Source organism: Corvus cornix, chromosome 9, assembly GCF_000738735.6.
Source record: "Corvus cornix cornix isolate S_Up_H32 chromosome 9, ASM73873v5, whole genome shotgun sequence".
NCBI classification, from domain to species: Eukaryota; Metazoa; Chordata; class Aves; order Passeriformes; family Corvidae; genus Corvus; species Corvus cornix.
The window spans coordinates 6,310,969-6,331,391 of NC_046339.1; the positions used below are offsets into that span (position 1 = coordinate 6,310,969).

Consider the following 20,423-nt stretch of genomic DNA (forward strand, 5'->3'; position numbering starts at 1 on the left):
AAACTTCACATTTAATTATATTCCTACCAAGTGATATGATGAAATGAAGCACATCACAGGGTGCTCACCTATAATCACAGGGCATAATTTCCCTACCATATCTACTCTTCAGCTGTGGATTGCTTCATAGTTACATACTTAGTATTTTATTTTTCTTTCTTACAAGATGCCTATCTACGTGTATTTCAGGAATCTGAAGAGAATCAAGCTGTAAAGCTAAAGTCTCATTACAGAAAAAAAAAAAGTTGAACGAGAGAGGAAGAACTGAAGAGATTTACCAGCCTCAGGGAGAGGACAAGAACAGAAAACAGTGCAAAAATGTGCAGGATTTCAGGAACCCAACATTTTACGTGATGTTAACAGGCAAGCTTAACAATGTGTCTGTTACTAAAATGCTCACACTCCATAAGAATTTGTGCATCGTGAGCATGAAATCTTTCCCTCTGCAGCTTAAAATATCTATGCATTTAAAAACCATCTGTAAAAATAGACATATACTTCCCCACTGCAAAATTAATTAGAGAGTAGGAATTTCATCTCACTACCACCAATACAAGTGATGATGCCACACGTAAACACATTGCACTTGTTTTGGCACAGGACAGCACAGAAATGGTAAATTTAAAAAGATTCTGTGAAAATGTCACTTTCTTGAAGAAGCTGATTAATATCAGTGGAGGTGGAGGATGGGCACCCGAGAAGGCCAGGCTGGATTAACCCACCACTAGAGCGTGCTCCTTGATCAGCACAGAGCCCATTTACCTATTCCATGGGTGGGGTTTTTTCCACAACCTTTTTTGATTTTTCTTCTCTTCCATTTCTTTTAAATGAAATCCCTACTGCTAGTAGATTGGGACTTAAGTCTCAATTTTTAATTTAAAAAAAAAAAAAAAAGTTGCTTTTCAACCAACAAACAAGTAACCTTTTTTAATGGCTGACTAGGGGTTTTGTTTGTTTTGATTTTAAATTGTCTGTAGTTAGGGAAAACAAGACAAAAAAGTAAATTATGTGGTCATAAAAAATACTGATGTGCATTTTATAAATTGAATGTGACCCATCAGGGAGAGAGAAATTATCCACTTTTAGGAAGTACTGTTTACTGCTGTCTTCCCACTAGACCACCTGTTAATAATATTTGATGTTGTTTTCTTTCTGTGTGAAGAGTATGACTATAAATGAGATATTTGATCTGCTCGCTACAACTTATTCTCTCTAATGCCTCTATTTCAAAGACCATCCAACCAACAAATGACACCAGCCTCAAGGCAATGTCCCAAGTGAATGTGCGTCTTTGCTTCTCTTCCTTATCCACTGTCATTTCCATAATTCATCCTCTTAACGATTTATGAAGTGCAGAGGATATTTTCAGAGTACACTGATGGTGCTCAAAAAGTCTTGACTGACTGCCAAGGGCACATGAAGAAAGCAAGAAGTATGTACAACTATTTTGGAAACAAGATGCTGAAATTCTCATTCTTTCTATTCGACAGATATTCCAAATTCTTTGGCCTGATCGTAATTCACACTATTTGGCTTAAAACATTTAAGTTTTATAAGGGTAGGCTTATTGAAAAAAATCAAACACAGGAATCATTTTTACCAAACTAGAAGGCAGCAATATTTAATTTTTAAAGGCTGTCTCCAATAGTACTGTTTCATATGCATACTGGCATTGCAAATACTCCAGCCACTATTTTGCATACTCATTAGAAGTGATGTCTGGAACTTGCAGCTCTTTTTCCAAAAAAACGACCCTTCAAAATGTAAGCCACTCAAAAGCACTGTAAAGTTGGTCATCATTCTCCTTCCTGAAAATCCTCCATTTTACTGTATTAGAATTTGGTAAATAAATACACTTTTCTTTTTTTCTTTTCTCCCTTGCCATTCTACACAATCTCTAGCAGCTTTATTTTATGCCATCAACCATCATCACTGTCAGCACTCCAACAGCAGAAGTCTGCTCTGTACTTTGTGCCTGCCTCTGAATTCATGACCAGAGATTCACCCTCACCACGCACAGAAAATGAGCAGCCTTCATCTTTCAATTTACCCCCATTAAGTCAGTGCCATCATGTTCTCCCAGGAGAAAAGTGCAAGAGCTGAAACACCTCAAGCGACAGCAGCCAAGGACACTCAGAAATAAGGTCTGCCCTTGCTGCTCTTGGACTGTGAAAAGGAAAGCTCCAAACTGCAGGGCAGTGACCATGGACTGCTGGAATCTCAGCTCCTTTTGAATAGATATCAAGTAGCTGGGATGGAGCACATATCTCAAACTGGGCTTTAATTTGCTTGGAAATGCATGTAAAAAACAGTGGAACTTGGTCTTAAATTGGACCAAAAGCAGGTTGTATCATAATTATGTCATATCTAATTAAAGTCCATATCACTAAAATAGAGTCTTTGCCATTCTAGATACAAATGTCACTTGGCAGCCACAGTGGTTCTCAAATCTGCAGCTGGAACATAGCTCAGGACAGGAAAGTGTAAAAAAGCTACTGATTGAATAGCCTGATTGCTAGAATTTAGTAAATTTTGCTTTATTTTATAGTGTTGTAACACTTTACTCCAGGGAACGACAGGTCCTTGGATTTCAGAGATCCAATTCAATTGGTAGATGGAGTTACCACACCAATGGCTCTTGCACTCTGCCAGGGGACTGTAAATTCTTGGCTCAGGTTTGTAGTGAAAATAAACAAGCAGCATTAATCTAGTCACCATTTATCCATAAATTACAATTAACCCCCCAAATCTTAGCTTAATAAGTGTCAGCCCAAATGATTGCAACTGCATCTGTCAGCACTAACAGTAAAAAGAAGGTGCCTGACAAAGTCTTAAATGTAGCTCTTGTAACCTGTCTCTCATCTATTCACAGAGAAAATCATCTTGGGACAGATGGATTCACAAAGTCAATGGAACAACTCAAACCAGACTTACGCACGCCCGTGGTCCTGCTCTGTGGAAAAGATTTTGACAGGGAAATGAGTCTATTTTTCTTCAATTTCGCAAGCGTTGCAGCTGTGTATTGCTTAATAATTTAGTTTATTAAAGGCAACAACTGTCAAAATCTATACAAACTAATTTGTCGTGCAGCAATTTTGCATTATTGGAATCTTGTTATAAATCTGACTAACGCACACGGTCGCGTTCTAACCATGCCTATAATTGGGTTCTTGGCTCCACAGGCCTAAAGACAGTAATCCAAAACATCTTCCAATTACACTGAAAAATATGCATGTTTGTGGGAAGCTACATTACTTAATTTTCAGACTCAATGGGCCTTTAATAATATGGGGGGCCGGGGGAGGGGGGGAGGGGGAATGTTTGCAAAAGGCACTTGTTTGTAGTGCTACTCAGAAAGTTGTGTTTTCGTCTAGGAAAACACCACCTCAAAACCTATGAACACCAAAGCAGCACTAGTGAGATACTTATGGAATGTAAGACAAACTCAAACAAAAACAGTCAACAATCCATTCTGATGGAAGACCGTATCTCTAGGCTACCCATCTGAACCAAAGAAGGATCCCAGCCACTAAAAAAGTCCATGCTTCCAACTCATGTATGTGTGAGAGTCACTCATGAACTTTACTTGTTTACTTCCAACACATCAACTGTCTGTTGCTCCTGCTCACAACCCTTCACAGGGCAAATGTGAAGTTCCTTGAATTTATTGGTGGATCAGCAGCAGCTCAAGACACAAGAACCTTGCACAGGAACCATTGCTTCATATTCCCAGTGTCTGACAGACACTTCCAGTGCTCCACCAGGACTGACATAAAGGTAATTTTCAAGATGCTTAAAGTGCTGTGACCTGCTACATTATTTGACGAACATGGTTTACTATTTTTAATACAAAAGATAAGCAAGTAAATATTAGAAGGGCAAGCAGGATTGCCCAGATGCAGATGTGCTTTTTACAGAGAGAAAACACTGAAGTTGCCACAGAATCATTTAGGTTGGAAAAGTCCTCTGAGATCATCAAGTCTAACCTACAACCCAACACCACCTGTTAACCCTTGAAATACAAGAGAATTTCTGCAAATTTTTAAAGCATTAAGAGCTTTTTGGTTTTTTTTATTGCTAGAGAATCAAAAAATGTCTATAAATCTTGGCAGATTAAGAGTGCACCTTGTGATGGGCTCTCATTATTACATGAGAATCAACAGGACTATGTTAAATACTGCCTGCAATAAGCATATACATAGAGAAAAGATTCCCTGAGTCACAAGGAACTGAAAATATAAACACGTACTGTCACACAAAAAGAGTCAGAAAAATACAGAGGTACAAAAACTTCAAAACAACCCCCTGACAGTCACTTCCAACATGCCTCAGACTGACTCTGAAATTAGAGAAATTGGAGAACTCAAACATCACGTGCCTCACTATTTGCCCCCACACACAACCCTCAGCACTAGCACAGGTGAGGGCATTGGTGGTGTCAGCTCTGTCCTCTGACCTGGACAAACACTGCCAACTGCATTTTATCAATGGACAACAACCTCAAGCCCTTCTTGAAATGGCCTGGATCCCAAGCGATGCCTGAAACACCAACATCCCCAGCAAGATCCCCGCATCAGTGACACAAGATTTTTGGGATTGGTTCTCAGATTGGCAGCCCAGAGCTGCCCTCTGCACAGCAAAGTACATAAGAGACAGGAAAAAGAATCCCCCTCTAAAAAAAAAAAAACCAACAAACAAACAAAAGCACTTTGAAATTGCAGTCTCTGGATATCTGTAAGAAAACGGAAGGAGGAAGCTTGCTTCAGGGAGTCTGTCTATCCACAACTGTTTGTTTCACAATGATGACACTATGAACTGTGCTGAAATACAGAGACACAGCTTTGGGGAGACCAAACACAAAAGAGCTCAGCACTTTGGGAAAAGCACAGCCAATTTGGCTGTGAACGCTTAAAGCCTCACACTATGTTTCCTCTATCATCAATGCCATGCCCTGCAACAAGCCAACAGCTGCAATCCCCACCCTCTGCAGAGCCAGGTATTAAAAGGCAGAATGCTGTATCTGCTTGTTGTTAGACATTTGGTGCTAACATGGGCTTTTCCTCACACCTGCAGCAAATGCTGAGACCACCTTAATGCAGATGATGCAGCAACTGGTCGAAGGGACTGCGGGTGCTTCCACTAACAGGAGAGTTCCACAGGCAATTAAAACCTCCTGCAACAGGTTTTAATCCAACAACAGGAAACACTTTCTAGGGCACGGCTTAAACCTCCTAGGACCATAGCTAAATGAGTAATGCAAACTCTGGAGACAGTGGGAAACAATTTTTGTTCCCTGTGAGTCGAGCACTCACAGCAAAGTTATTCACACAAGAGGGATGAGCTGCAAAGACAACACACAAATTCCACAGCTAGCAGTCAGGGCCCAGATATCGCAGCACTGCTCTGTGGAGTTTGGTGGAATACATTAAAAAATGTTTGGATATGTGACAAAACAGATCTAAACGTATCGAGCATACACAAAGTACAATCAATCTCTCACACAGTCTTCCTGCCTTATTATCAATTCAATTAAGAATTCATTAAAAGGACAAGTATCACACATGCTTATTAATTTACAGATTAATGTGAGTGCGAGAGAGAAGGCAGGAGGCAGGGGGAATAGGTAGAAGAGACAAAAAACCTATGTTGAAGTTTGTCCCATCAGAGCAAACAAGAACATCACATCTCTTTGGTAAAGTAACACATATGCTGTGAGAAGCAACAAGCACTTGAATGCATGTTTTATTCTGATCCCAAAGGACCAAGCTGCTTGTTAGATGCTCCTTCTTATTTTACTCCTCTCCAGTTTGTCTATGAGCTACACACTTTCAGTGGAGGCCTAAAAACTGCCCTACATTCTACTTTACACGCAGGAAAACATACAGGAGTGATGCTGATTTAGGACTCACAAATGCAGGTGAGATGTAGACAATGCATCACTGGCTTTCCTCTTAGGCCTTGCTTCAAGAGGGAGACTTCCCTCAGTAGCTGAAGTGTTATTACTTTGAAATTGTCATCCTTAAAAAGTGGGTTTGAAGAACACACCGACTTTGCTAGCAAGCTTTTGATTGCAAAGCCTGAGTGCTACCGAAGCAAAAGTTTCAGAATTAAACATACACGAAAAGAAGGATACACAGCGCAGATGAATAATATATGCCTATAAATAAGCAGAAAAATAGACTTAAAATATCCACATAACTATTAATTAGTTATTAATATTAGATCACTGGTCTATTTCCTTTCAAATTAGCCACCCACTAGCAAAATGTCAATTGCAAAACAAGAGACTATATTTATAGTACAACCTACTTTGAGTTTTGAGCGACATGTCAGCCACTGCTAAGTTACAATACTCCTATTGTGTGCCTTCCCAAACTGATACCTAACTTTCATTATAGGCAACTATACGTACAAAAGCCATGTTGGATTTTAATAGTCTTTATTATATCACATAAGCTGGTGCAAACATTTTTCCATCTAGAAATCTATGCAAAAGAAAATTTTTAAAAAAACCCAAAAAACCAATAAAAATAAATAGAGTTAAGTAATACACTGGGATGAAGTTCGGTGGGATGCTGGACATAGTGATGCTGGGAGGAGTGAGTGTCCAGGAGATGGCAATAAGAAATTCCTAGACCTGATTTTATTATTTCCCAGAGAAAGACTAGCTTTGATTGCTGGTACCAAAAGCAGTGCACCATGAGATGCAGTACAAGGTACTACTCCATCTCTAGACTTGCAAGAGTCACCCACAAAATGGAGAAACCCCTCAACAATACATCTTATCCATCAGTGGGGAGGGGTGGCTGCACCTTCATAAGATACCCTGCAGAAAAGCACACCGGTGCAGCCCCAACCCCAGTGACCACCAGCTCACCGAGAGGAAGGACAGACTTCACACGTGGCTACTACTGACACAGCCTCTCCTGCTCTTCTATCATGGCAAAACCAAGGACAGCACAATCACCATGGAACACATCCTCTCTGCAGCTTTTGTAAATGATGCAACTGAGGACTCCTCTGGCAAACCAGACTGCGTTGGGGACTTTGGAAGAAGAGAGATACATTTTTAAATATCGCCTATTTCACTAAATTTTCTTCCAGTTTAGGTTTTGTGATCTGCCCTGAAAACAGTTCTGCTCCCTTTCTCTCTCCAGATGCCTGACACTATCTGCAGAAGAGCAGAAAAAAGAGCATCCTGCAGAGGATGCTCAGTGAAGATGGAAAGCTGGCAGGAGAAACCCTGCCAACACACACTAAACTGCCTCAAGCCTTCTGCTGAGAGAGAAGCAGGACTCATTGTTTCAGGTACGCCTGCCATGGAGAGAAAACAGAAATGGAGGCAGAATTACATAGAAACAGCTCTTGAAACACACTTAAGACTAGGGAACACCACCCCCTCAATAAGAGGTGACCTGTGCTCATGTTTCAGTGGATAATAATATATTTTTACAGTTGTAGTTGTACAGCAGAATAATTTGGAATACTCAGAAATGTTTGAAAGACAGACTTGAAGAGAAACACAAAAATCATTGCTGTTCAGCTTTCCTCTTTGTATAAAATCACATCACTTCCCATCAGCTTGCAGAAGCACACTCCTAATAATGCCATTTACAGAACTTCCTTCTACAGCTAGGTCTTTGAATCTTGACTAAAATAAAAAAATGCATCCTCCTAGCCTTAAGATTTACACAAAACCAGGAGACCTGTGCCAGCTGTTTAATTTCTCATGTATTTATGCATACCAAAGTGCTTGTACAAAGAAATCAATTGTAGCTGTAACTAATATTGCACGTTGCCAATTCATCTTTAAATCCAAGGGGAGGGAAGAGAATCCTGAGTTATTAAGATCATCACTTGCTGTCTGGGAACAGGATTGTCTATGGTTTTCCGATTCCTAAATTTTCTTTTTATCTTAAAATTCACTTTAACACTATAACTATTTAAAAACTAGAGGAAGAAAATCAGGAAAATGAAACAAAATCTGCAAGAAACAAATACAGAGCTAGCTGGGATCCAAAGCCACTTTCATCATGTGGGCTATTTTTTATCCATTGTACACTCTATTTTTTCTAATAACTGCCACACTTGTAAGCAAAAAAGCTGCAAGGTACTCAAAAAGAAGGTAAGAAAGAAAAGGTGAATGTAGTTTCATCCATCCCCTGATGGGCTTTTTCTTTAAATATACTAAAAATATTTAAACCTTAAGGAGACATTTAAAAATGTTCAGGATTAGAGTGGGCTTGACCAGCTAAGTGAAAGTCTCCATTATCAGCAAATTTCACTCAAGCAACAGCTGTAGGAATTCACATGTCTTACAGTTATGAATAAAAACTGGAGCCCAGCAATCAATAAGCAGTTTTGCCTCTGTAGCTGTAACACCACAGCCACTCTCGCACCACCTGCTTTATATAAAACCAGCACCAAGTCAAGACCTAGTTCATATCTTCTGTTTCTCCTATTCCAAATCATTTTACCTCTAATGCTCATGTTAAAAGTTGCAAACACTATTAGCAGTAGGAAAACATTATTTTCCTTTTTTTTTTTTTTTGGCTACGCTTACCCTAGGCAAAATTGGCTTTACAGAGGGAAGGACATTTGACATGATTTTTTTATGGTTTAATTACTCTTTAATAGAAATAGGGATAGAATTTAGAGGTTTGGGTATGTTAAGGAGATGAAGATGAGTGGTTTTCTAGTAAGTCCTGCCTCATACAGATCACTCAAAAAATCCACACCAAAAGCTTCTTCAAATCACAGGAAAAAAAAAAAAAAATCAAGCAAACAATGGACACTTTACCCCTACTGCTGAGAGATGAACACCCATTTGTAAGCAGTGTGTTCTCGGACTGCTCTTAGATATCCCACGGGTTCCCTGACAGTGCTGAGGGAATGAGCTTCCACCAGGCAGAACACAGACTCCGTGGTCAGCCTAAGGTGGATCTCCTGGTAAGAGGATTCTCCCTCCAAGATGCCACAGAAGCTGCCTTTCTGCTGAATTTAACCTAATTAACTGAAATTATTGTCACTGACTATCCCATTATGTAACCACAGGAACAATAAATCCTTTGCCATCGTGCTCTTCACCTGAATTGCAGTTAAGAAAAGAGTGAACTCCAGTGACCCTGTGCACCACAGCAAGAAAAGCAGACAGGGTTATTCATGAACACAACCTCTGGATAACACCAAGAGCAAACGTGAGGTACAGGGTATGGAAGGCAGTCCAAGGCACAAGGATGAGGCAGCACTGTCAACTGAGCATGGACTTGAACTTCAGCTCCTTAATCTGCTGGAAAAGCTACTCAAAGTATACCAAAAATGTTATTTTCTGCCTCAGGTGAGGAGAACTGGTCTGTCTGTTCAGCATAGCAGCACTTGGATGAGAAGAGGCTCACTGTAGATATACCACAAGATATAGTATTGAAAAACAAAAATAGCTCATTTTGTCACGAAGAAAACTGAGAGCACTTGCAAGTAGTTAAAAGTCTGTAGGGCTTTCTAGACCTGTTGTACTTTGGGTTTATACATATATATTATAATCTTAGGCATGCCAGGAAAAGTTAATAGCAGATCCATTTTTATTCCCTTTTATATTGAGAAGCAAACTGTTTAAGCATTAACTACCCTTGACAATGCAATTAAAACATGACCCATTTTCTAGACACAAAGGACCTGCATTTTTCACAGCACAGCCATACGTAACCAAATTCATCTCTATTTACACTGTCCTTCCATTCCATTTGTAATACTGAAACCTGAGGAAAAAAAAAATCAAAACAACAAAACAAGGCTACCAGAAATCAGTGCCTGGGAGGAAAACGAGCAGGTACCATGCAGAGGAGGGGTGGCCACCCCCTCAGCTGTGATTCCATGACTTGTAGAGAAGGAAAAGTCAAACAAGTCTATGTGCAAAGTTTTTATCACTGCTCTGCACTGCAAAACAGGCAGCAAGTGAATTACAAGGCTGAAAAGCCAGGATTATATAAAACCAAAAAACCTCTGGCAGTCATCATCTTTACTACTGAGTATAAATCACAAAATGCACTGATACTAACCCTTGTAAAATCTCTGATGTGGTTTTATACACACTTGGATAAAACAGAGTGGTACAAAAACATCTACAAAATACACAGACAATTAAAAAGCAACACATGCAAGGGATCATGGGGACTTTACTCATTTCACTTAAAATGTTGCTGTTCTGCTTCAGGCACGTCTCTCTTTGCTCAAGGAACCTTCACAACAATTAAAACCAGACATAATGAACATTATTATTACCACCATTTATTTGAATAACAGCATCATCCAAAACATCCCTTTTTAAGATGGGGCCCCCATTGTGCTAAGGTTGCATAAACACGTAGGACTTCGTTCCTGTGCTGAAGAGATCATAATCTCACCAGACAAGGTCAATAAACAACATCAAACATCAACAACAAAGTCTCCTGTCCAGGACTTTTGTTGCTTTGTTTGAATATATATTCCCTTAGACCATCTGCTGCTCTCTCTTATGGAGCAAGGTCCTCCAGAGAGCCAGCATTGCTGCTGCCGCCAAGTCTGTCCTCCTAGCATACCCATTAAAAAGATTCCTCTTCTGTATGAGACAAAATAAACTGAAGAGTCTTCAATGATAATGCAAGTGCTGAGATGTAACACAGCTTTTCTAAACATCCCTGCAAGTGCCAGTTGTTACTGAGTTAGGATAAATACAATGTTGAATATTGTCACCTTTATCTAAATTCAGTAACTTCTTCTCTGGCCAGTGGAATGAAATATTTGTAGCACTGAATGAGGACTAAATGCTAGTCCTTGGTTTATTTTAGAAAAAGAGCTAGATAAAGAGCTATGTAACAAGTCTAATTGTGTCTGGAAGAAACAATCTGTATAGAGCTAGTAGTGAGAGCATGGGATTTCTCTTATTTTCTAACCATATAGCAACCAGCCTCCTACAACCAGGTCCTTGCTCAGCCCCAGTGAGCCCAGCAGAAACACAGGCACTGAGCTAGACCAGAGCTGAGCAAGCAGGGAAGTGTTTTGCAGGAACAGGCTGAGAGAGGGAAGGTAAAAGCATCACAGGAACAGGCACTTTTTCTTTTCTTGGCTCTGGCTGTTGGGCTGAGTTAGGGAATGCCTTATTAAACAGCTGAAGCTCTAGAAATTTGCTGCCATTATCCTAGTGTGAGGCAAAACGTTACACATGCACTTCTGCCTGGCTATGATTCTTTCTTCACTCAGCAAATATTTAGTAGATTTAAGGTTCCCAAAACAAATTATTTTTTTGCTAGGTGTTACTAAAACAATCCATACAGCTCGCTTAGATTTGGTTTGAAGTGATAAATAGATGCATTTCCTACAATGAAGTCCACACTTTACAGATCCTACAATCCTCCTATAAGATGGAATGAGAAAAGGAAAAAGCAGCAAAACCCCTTCTTCAAAATGCTGCATTTAGGAGGATTTTATGGCATTCACACATTATAACAGAAACAATTGTCCCCCTCCCCCTTTCAGTATATTCCTTTTCATTTAACCGAAGATATGTATCATGAAATCCTCCTAGGAATTCATAGCAAGTCAGGGAATGCTTTGCTTTTTGACAAATCCTCTATACTTAAGGAATGCAAGTGTTTCCTTCACCCAATTCTTCAACTAAGCTTCCTAATTATAGCACTCTTATCACAGGATTTCAACATATGCTGGCAGAGGCGCTGTGTATCACACTGAATTTAAAGTTGAGGTAGCCACAAAACTGCTCTTCAAACCCCCTAAACCCGCGCACGTGGTAAAACTGCACTGTCGTTTCTCAACCCTGACAGTGTGCAGAGAGCTGCTTGTGGAAATGAGACACAGCATCATCTTCCAAATTGTCCTAAGTGCTACTCAGCTCCCATAAGCTGTCCAAGGGAGGGCTGTGAATTCGCCCACTTCCCAAAAAGGCCCTTTCAGCTGACCTCTAGGCAATTTTTCAGTTGACCTCTTGGCAATTCTCATGGGTGTAGCCAGAGAGATGCATGTGGCAAGGCTGGATTTACTTTAAATACATAACTTCTCTGACATATATTAATTTTCCAATCGAAGATTCCTGTGGATATAGCAAGAACACAAATGCCCTGCTGCCAGGGCAAGATAATAAGGAAGGAAGGAAGGGTGTTACTCTGTGACCCAGACCTCCTCCTGGGATCCCCAAGCTCCTTTCCCAACACAGAGCACCGTGCCTACAAACCACTGCGGATTTTTCGCCAGATGAGTTACAAGTCACAAAAATATGTGGAACAATTGACTTCACTTAAGCTGCAAGGCCTTTTCTTCAAAAGCAAGCACAGAGGTTCCTAACTTATGAGTCCTGCATAGCTGACATCTTTTTAAGTTGATGTCACTCACCACAGCTGTAACTTGGCACTTCTAGTAACACTCTGCTCAAGCTTTGCCTTTCCTGATGTTTCTCCACTCATGCACTTGCAAAGCGTCCCACATCTATCTTGGGGTAACAACAGAACCTCAGGAACCCTAAAAATGACTATTTTTTCCCATAGGTTTGCTATGTATAGATGCCACGAGTTCTTTTCGGAATGATTTAGAATTTGCGCACATAACACTCCTTTTTCAAAGCATAAATTTAAAGATTTACATAACGGATTAAATTGTCTTCCAAATCAGACAAAAAATGAGTCCAGGACTTGCTTGTGTGCTGCTGAATTTGCTGAACTATAATGTTCCTGATCATTACACTGTTTTATCCCAGGCTACAGTTTTTGCCCCATGTTCTCAGTTCCCTCATGACCCAACTCCCATGAACCCCAGACACTTGGATGTTAGGACTAAGACATTTCAGAGGATTACATATAACACGCATTCCTCTTCCAAATATGCTACAGCGCACATCCAACTGTGGACAAACTGAGAAGCAGTCTGAAGAAAATTATAAGCTTTAACAGGAACAGTCCAAATGCAAGTCAAACTCAACAGGATAATCCCTGCAACTGCCTTGACATGGGCATTTTAAAAGACAAAAATCTGTTTATTTAGTTTGCGTTATGATGAAAAGGAAATTCACCTGAAATACGTGGACCACCATGGAGATGTGTGAATTAAAAAAAAACCCCCCCCCCAAAAAAAAAAAAACAAAAAAACAAGCCACCAAACCAAAACAAAAAGGCAACAGCTGTTCCTGTAAGCAATGAGGAGGCCAATCTGCTGAGAAACTTCTGTCAGCTTCAGCAAAAAGGATGTTAAAACAAAACTGGATGGGTCATTGAAAGCAACTTTGCTCCACAACAGCCTATTCACCACAGTCTGAGCCAAGAACTGGGACAAGGAAGAGTCTGCTCACCAACTGGGGAGGACTTTAAAACAGGAACCTTGTAAACTGCAGCAGCATAGGAAAAATCTTAATAATAACCAAAATTGAACGGTTCAGCAGAAAAGGATTTTGTTTTTAGAAAAAGTTAAATATAAAAGAAGCCAGGAATTAGGCCAGTGGAAAGGTATGCCAACAGTCTATTCTAAGCTGCATTCACAGTCACAAACTCAAACACATACCAGTTGCTTGCTTATCATAAGAAGTATGAAATGTGTACAAGAAAAGGCAGCAATGATCTTGCCTGAAGAGCAGCACATCACCTTGGGGTATCAATGGTAGGAAATATTAAGTTGTATTTTATCTCCTATTGAGAGCAAAAGCCCAGCATCCCTAATGTGGTTTCCATTTGCTATTTACATAATTAAGTCACCTCCTTACACCGCTCCAATACCCTTACCCTTACCTACTACTCATGTTACTGCTCATTTGCCAGATGGTCAGTCTTCAGAAAACACCATCTGAGCCTCAGCCACTTCTTGGTTAAATCCATTCTGACAGCTTATTAGTAGAATAATTTATCAGCTGTTGAAAAAATAGTTGTTACAAATTTGTTTTCTATGTAAATCAGGTTCCATGAACTAGGATGGAATCCGGTCTTTTCAAATGCATTTTAATGTGAAATGCTGATATCTAGTCTTAACTTCATTTGATTACTTTTTCTGTTTATGTTATTAACAACCAGTTTTTCTGGCACTCTTTCCTGTTCCAGTTCAATCACTCGGTTGAATTACTTGAACTCCTGCTGAACTGCACCAAAAAAAGGAAAATTAACTAATGCCTCATTTGATCTTGTGACCATAAAACTTGTGTTTTCATTCCCTCTTTAACCTTTGACCATCTATTTTCCCCCTTAATTTGTGTGTTATGTACCTGATAGTTTTAAATTTGTTTCTTTTATTCATGAAAAAAGACTGCTCTGATGGTTGATCTGCCCTCTGTTCATTTTAACCACCAGTGACTCTATTCTGGATTCTCATCAGTAAGCACACACTTAAAATCACTTCTTCATAGCCCATCACATATATGTTATTTGGCTTACTGTATGCTCTTTACCAGAAGTGCATGGCTGTTCTCATAAAAAATGTCAACTGAGCTAAAAGAGAAAACACGTTACAAGACAGTGAAATGGCTGATTTTATAAAAGCTCATTTGCCAGTTTCACAGAACCACAGAATCAGCTGAGTTGGAAGAGACCCACAAGGGTCATTGAGTCCAGCTCCTTGCCCTGCACAGAACCATTGCCAAGAGTCATACCACATGCCCAGTTCATTACTTTATTCAAGTCCTCTCCTTTACATTGTTATGATGGACTTAAATTTAACTTATGCTACTGGACTTACCTATTTTTTGCACAGCTGTTAAACACCTGAACATACGATAAAACATTTTTAAAACACGTGTAGACAGTAATAAAATATGGTCCATCCACAGCCCAAAGAAATTAAGTGAAAGGGGAAGATTTCATGAATATCATTAATGAGGTCAAAGATTCCAATTATGGCTCACATTTGACATCAATACCCTCCATTTGTGTGAATATTAAATTCATGGATGCCGATCCTACATACGGATGCTCAGTATGGGATTCAAATCCCTTGTCTTGAATAGTTTCTTATAGTTGTTCACTAAATTACAATAAGAACACCACACATGACCTTTATTTACAAATATGGGTGCACTAACCCACTGACTACAGTTTTTGTTTCTATTCACTGGGTGAACTAAAGGCTTGGAATGCAAATACAGGCTTTTAGCCCTGCCATCCATGCTGATGGCCACACAGGGTCCTGGTTTTTGAAGGCCAGCAGGTCTCTGTTTCACCTGAGTAAATAAAAGTCAGCATCAGCAGTGTCATTCCACACAGCCTACAGACTTCCTGTTGTTCTGCAGCAATATTCATTACCTCCCAGCATCAGCACTGCTGAAACTAAGGGCAGCTTTTACTTTTGTTAACTTGAACTAACATCAACTTTCTGTTGATAAGAAGGAAACCAGTATCAAGGCCTGGTGATACAAGTGACATATTAACACAGTCTCCTGTGAAATCAGCCTTGCTCTTCTGCAGATGGCAACACACTCATGTGCTGGGACACAAAAGAGCTTGTCCTTGGGTTTTCTCTACAACATCCTACTTCATGTACACCCAAAAGCCAGTTTAGTTTTTTAACTATGCAACAAACTTTGTCAATGTCAAGAAGATTTTACACTGTATTTCTAATTCTTTCCTATAATAGAGCAGGAAAAGGCTCATTTCAGGTTATACGACTTCACCACGGGCATATGGCAGTGAACCCAGAGCAGAAACACAAAATCTCCCTCTCCTCTAAAGCAGATGGCATGTTGATCAAGTAAGATATAATCTAATGCTAACTGCACTACTATTATCTATTGCACCAACACCAGTATAAAGCAGTAAAGACAGAAAAAAACTTAAGGCAGGGGAGATGAAGCAGAGGAAGACAACAACGAAAAATCCAGAGTAAACCAGCTGTAAGAGAAGATAGCCCATGGCAGCAGAAACAGCCTCTTTTCAGGTACATTTAAGATTTAAAACCTAGGAATGGAAGTAGATAAGGAACAGCAATGGTCCTCACCCTGTTTTAGATGATGTTCCTCTAGCTTGAGATACTGGCCCAGTTCCCTTTGCTCTTGCTCTGCACTGGGCACCTGCCAGGGGCTAAATATCCCGGCTGCTTAGATAATTACATATTTATGATTCTGCCGAGAATTCTTAGTCAAAGCTTATTTCTGAACTGTAAAACGCTTGGAGAAACAGTAGAGAAAGTTCTCTGACAAATGGTACTTCAAAACAGAGCCAACACTTAAATTTTTTTAAAGGACGTTCATTTCCGTTTTCAGTTTTTTTTTTCACCATTCAGTGGTGAACTTTAATGGCAGAAAAAGGAGAAAAGAGGTGTTTCCCCTCTGAATCAGAAAGGGATCTTGCTAGTGTGTTTAACTTGCTTTTGTCAAGAAACAGAAAATTCAAAAACCTTTCCAAAAACGACTCTGAATGGTGTACATAGACTTTTTAATGCTTATCACAGTTTGCACCCTACCGCACGATGGAACTTTTTTTTTGTATCACATTATTATTAGTATTTCACCTTCCACACATAAACCACTAGATTAGCTAGTTCATGCTGGTCCAGTAAATAGAACTGATGTATGAACGTTTTGAAATAGAATTGTTTAGCCACAAAAAATTATCACACAAAATATATTGCACTTCACCTTCCTTCATTGATAACAGCATCCACTGATTTCAGAAGGAGCAAAACAGTCCAAAATTTCATGTTGTCAGTTATTTTAGACTATTTCAGAACCTGCTAGAAATAATTTTTTTTTTTTTTCTTTTAAGGCTGCACTCCATAAACTGTACAACCAACAGACTCAACAATAAATTTCATGAGCACTTTTAGGCTCTACTGTTCAAAGTGCTTTCAGGCTTGGTTAGCTTTATACATGCGAGTGCTCCTTATTTATATCGCAAAAGAACTACTCCTACACTCAAAGTTACATGAACGCACATGCATTTGTATTTCATAGAATAAGGGCCTTAGTCTTGCAGGGTTATTTATTTTAAATCAATTATTCTAGGCTCTTGAGGGCAACATCTTTAGTACTGTCAAGTTTCATAAACTCTGGAATGCAGGGGTCCCTGTTCTCAGTATAATGACAACCGACCTTCAGCTCTACCACCTTACAAAGAGCTGCTCATCCGCAGATACTCATTTTATATACCTATAGTTGAGAGATGCCATTCAGCTCCTCTTGAAACAAAGCCAATTTTGCAATTCCAGCGCAAAAATCTTGGAGCTAGCGGCACAGACCTCCAGCTGTCCTTGGCAGGTGCCAGCACAGACAAGGCTTCCATACCAAATCCAACTGTGCAGCTCCTGCCCCCTCCCTTGTTTGTCTTCCTTTGCAAGAAAGCAGTTTAACATAATAGTCTGGCAGATCAGTGTTTGGATGGGTTTAGCTGCTGGGGAAGCACGGGCTAATAGTTACATGCATTTATTCATTCACCTGTCTTCTAAGGAGCGGTAAGGTCACACGACTACTTGAAGGCACCACGAAGGCATTCAAATTAAAAACAACTTGCTGCAGTCTTGTGGAAATTTTTGCAGACATCTTCCAGCCCCTTCACTTTGGAGTGACTTATTCATTCTCCTCAGCTCTTCCAAGCCCTCCTGCTGTTTCTGAGCTAAATCCCCTGAGTAGGTAATTACACTGAAATGCTGCACCCATGGAATTTCCTGGCCCAAGAGACTCAGTGCCTGCAGAGCTGTTCTGTAACATGTCTTACATGCAGGAACAGTTGACATAACACACAATAGGTGTGTTACACCCTCGAAACACAATATAATGTGTTCACCTAAAAGTAGGCAGCATTGGAAAGAATGGATTTAAATCATCTACTTGGTATTCCCCTTAAGACTGTGAGGACATGCCTTAGCTGTTGATGACACCGCTTTCCTGGGGACTAGGTAATTTTGTGCTCACTGCCTATCCTGACTTTGCCTGTGCCAGCTTGTAATAAACAATAACATCCTCTATTCTCTTCTGCATGAGACCTCTTATACTGATCAGGGTGTCGATCTCTGTCAAACTATCCATGCAGTAAAGGATGGAGCTCAGAACCTGGACACAGTGTTTTCCACGATGCCTCTAAGAAGGCCACCACATTGCCCTGCTAGTTTGAGTCCTTCACAGCCCTTTCTGGTTACTGCTGTAAAATTAAAACCATCCCAGCAAGCTGTCATAGCAGAGTCACAAACTGGTAGCTCCCACCTTTCTGTAAGTTCCTGGGTTTTGCACAGTCCATACCATACTTCTAAATTCACCTATATGTGTGTATAAATACACGCACAGATAAGCACACTCCTATATTCCCACATGTTTTTATGTGTACACACACAAACCTGCTTCAATGACTTGCAGAAGACAGAAAGGCAAACTGGTCTGCTTCCAAAACTCACAAAAAAACCCTTGCAAGGTATGATGGAAAAATCTCTCTTGAGTAAGCTACCTGTTCCATCATATAACAAGAAAATTTATCTCCTAAAGCCCTTGTTGAAATCCTGATGTCATCTTTTGCTTAGAGCAAAGATCCAAGACTTTAAATTTTTATTTCTGACACATTCATTAATTCTTGTGACCACAAATTAAGTACCCAGTTATCAGCCTCTAAAGGAACCTTCAAAATACGAGAACAAGTAGCATTATACACTTACTCTCCTGCACTTAACATGCCTTTTTCATTAAGCCTTTGTATCTTTCCTTTGACATTGTGAGGAACATTAAATTTGGCTGGAAGAATGGAAAGGAGACTATACATCCACTGATAACAGCCATGCTATATCACAGTATAAGTATTTTCAAAAAATTGCCAACAACTGCAATAATTTTTAAGGAGTAAATGGTATTTACCCAATTTGGTTTATCAGTTAACATACACATAACATATGTATGCATATCATAACATAATATGATGCAAAAAATAAGCTTCTTTTAATTACCTTGAAAATTGAAAATCTAAGAAAACAACAGAAGAGGATGTGTAATTTGGTTTTTTTTTTTTTTTTTTTACTACTAAGAAATGGAACTGGCAATCAAGATTAAAAAATTATCAAAAATGCTACAACCATTTCTCAAGGGAATCAGAAAATTTCTTATTCAAATATATGTGTTGAACATGTGCAACCATGGTTAAAGCAAGTCCTGTTTGGGAGATGTACACAACCTGCTTTTTTTCAGCAACCTCTGCCCCACATTTTGTTTACACACATCCAAGGGAAAAACATAATAAAAACCTATGAAAGCATTTTTTACTGTACAGGTTTAAGTTACGATTACTTTGGGGATGATGAAAAATGTGTCTGCTTGTCTCTTAAATCTACATTCAAACTATTTCAAAGTTAATTAGAGGTGAGTAATGGTTTAGAAATCTCTTGAATAATAAAATATAACAACTTATAGCACAAAAACAGTCCTCAAAGAAAAGAGTGGGGAGTCCTTCACTTCACTGCAAGTAACAGTTGAGTATGTTTTATGATCACTGTAACAACTACCATGCCCTTGAGACTGTGCAATTCTGAATTTCTAATATAATTTGTAGGGGGAAAATTAGGACAAAGTGCAGTAACATTTCAAGTACAGTCTCTCAGTATTTTAAAATTTTATGAAGTATATGGACTAGGTTAATACGAAATGAGTCATGTTTTTAAGAGAAGCAGTAATACAGATCGGTATCTTAAATCATAACTAAAATAACACTCAAGCACTACAAAATAAAAAGAAAACAGAGTAGCTTTTTGCTGGAAAAAGGTCAACAACAACAATGAAGATTTAGCAATACTAGAAAAGGCTGAGAGCACTGCTCCTTTCGGGACTGAGAAGTTAAAACACCAGTCTGAGTGGCCAGGTAAACACGATGCTTTCTCACTCAACAAATCTGTTCCCACCAGCTGAAATTCATCCCAAATCAATATAAACTCTACACATATCAACTCTGAGCCTAAAAACCAGGCTATTAAACAACATACACACTTGGTGCAGATCTTCTGATTTCAGAGGTATATTTGCTTTACTTTTTGACAAATATATTACATTTCACTCCATTACGTCTTTCGGAGTGAACAGAATTGCTTACTACCTCAAAGTAAAGAGGTTACATCCGAGCAAACTCTCTTGGAGCATCATTTTCCTCACAGGGCAAAGGCAGTGGAGTTGCAAAGGTATAAGTAAAGCTGTAATTGGTTTATATATTCTTTAGATCCATGTCCACATGCAAAGCAAAGGAAACCAGCACATCTCTCAGATCCAAAACTGAGTTTTCAAAGCAAGCGGATGAAAATATTATCCCTTTAACTTCTGTACTGTGCACAGTGATCTAGAGATCCTTCAAACACAGAACTCACACTGGCACTTTATGCATTTATTGCTTAAGGCTAACGCTGAAGGTACCACTCCTGTACACCTCAGCTGTGACAACATAAGATACCAAAACTGCTAAAGAGAGGTTATTTGTTCAAAGCTGAAGCAGTAAGTTCCAGTCCTT

At 39.4% G+C, this 20,423-nt stretch overlaps 1 protein-coding gene across 5 annotated transcripts in view; it reads right to left on the reverse strand.

Moving 5' to 3' along the window:
• Positions 1-20,423, reverse strand: part of TBL1XR1 (TBL1X receptor 1) — a 109,724-nt gene that overhangs the window by 41,113 nt on the left and 48,188 nt on the right. The gene's annotated exons all lie outside the window — the stretch shown is intronic.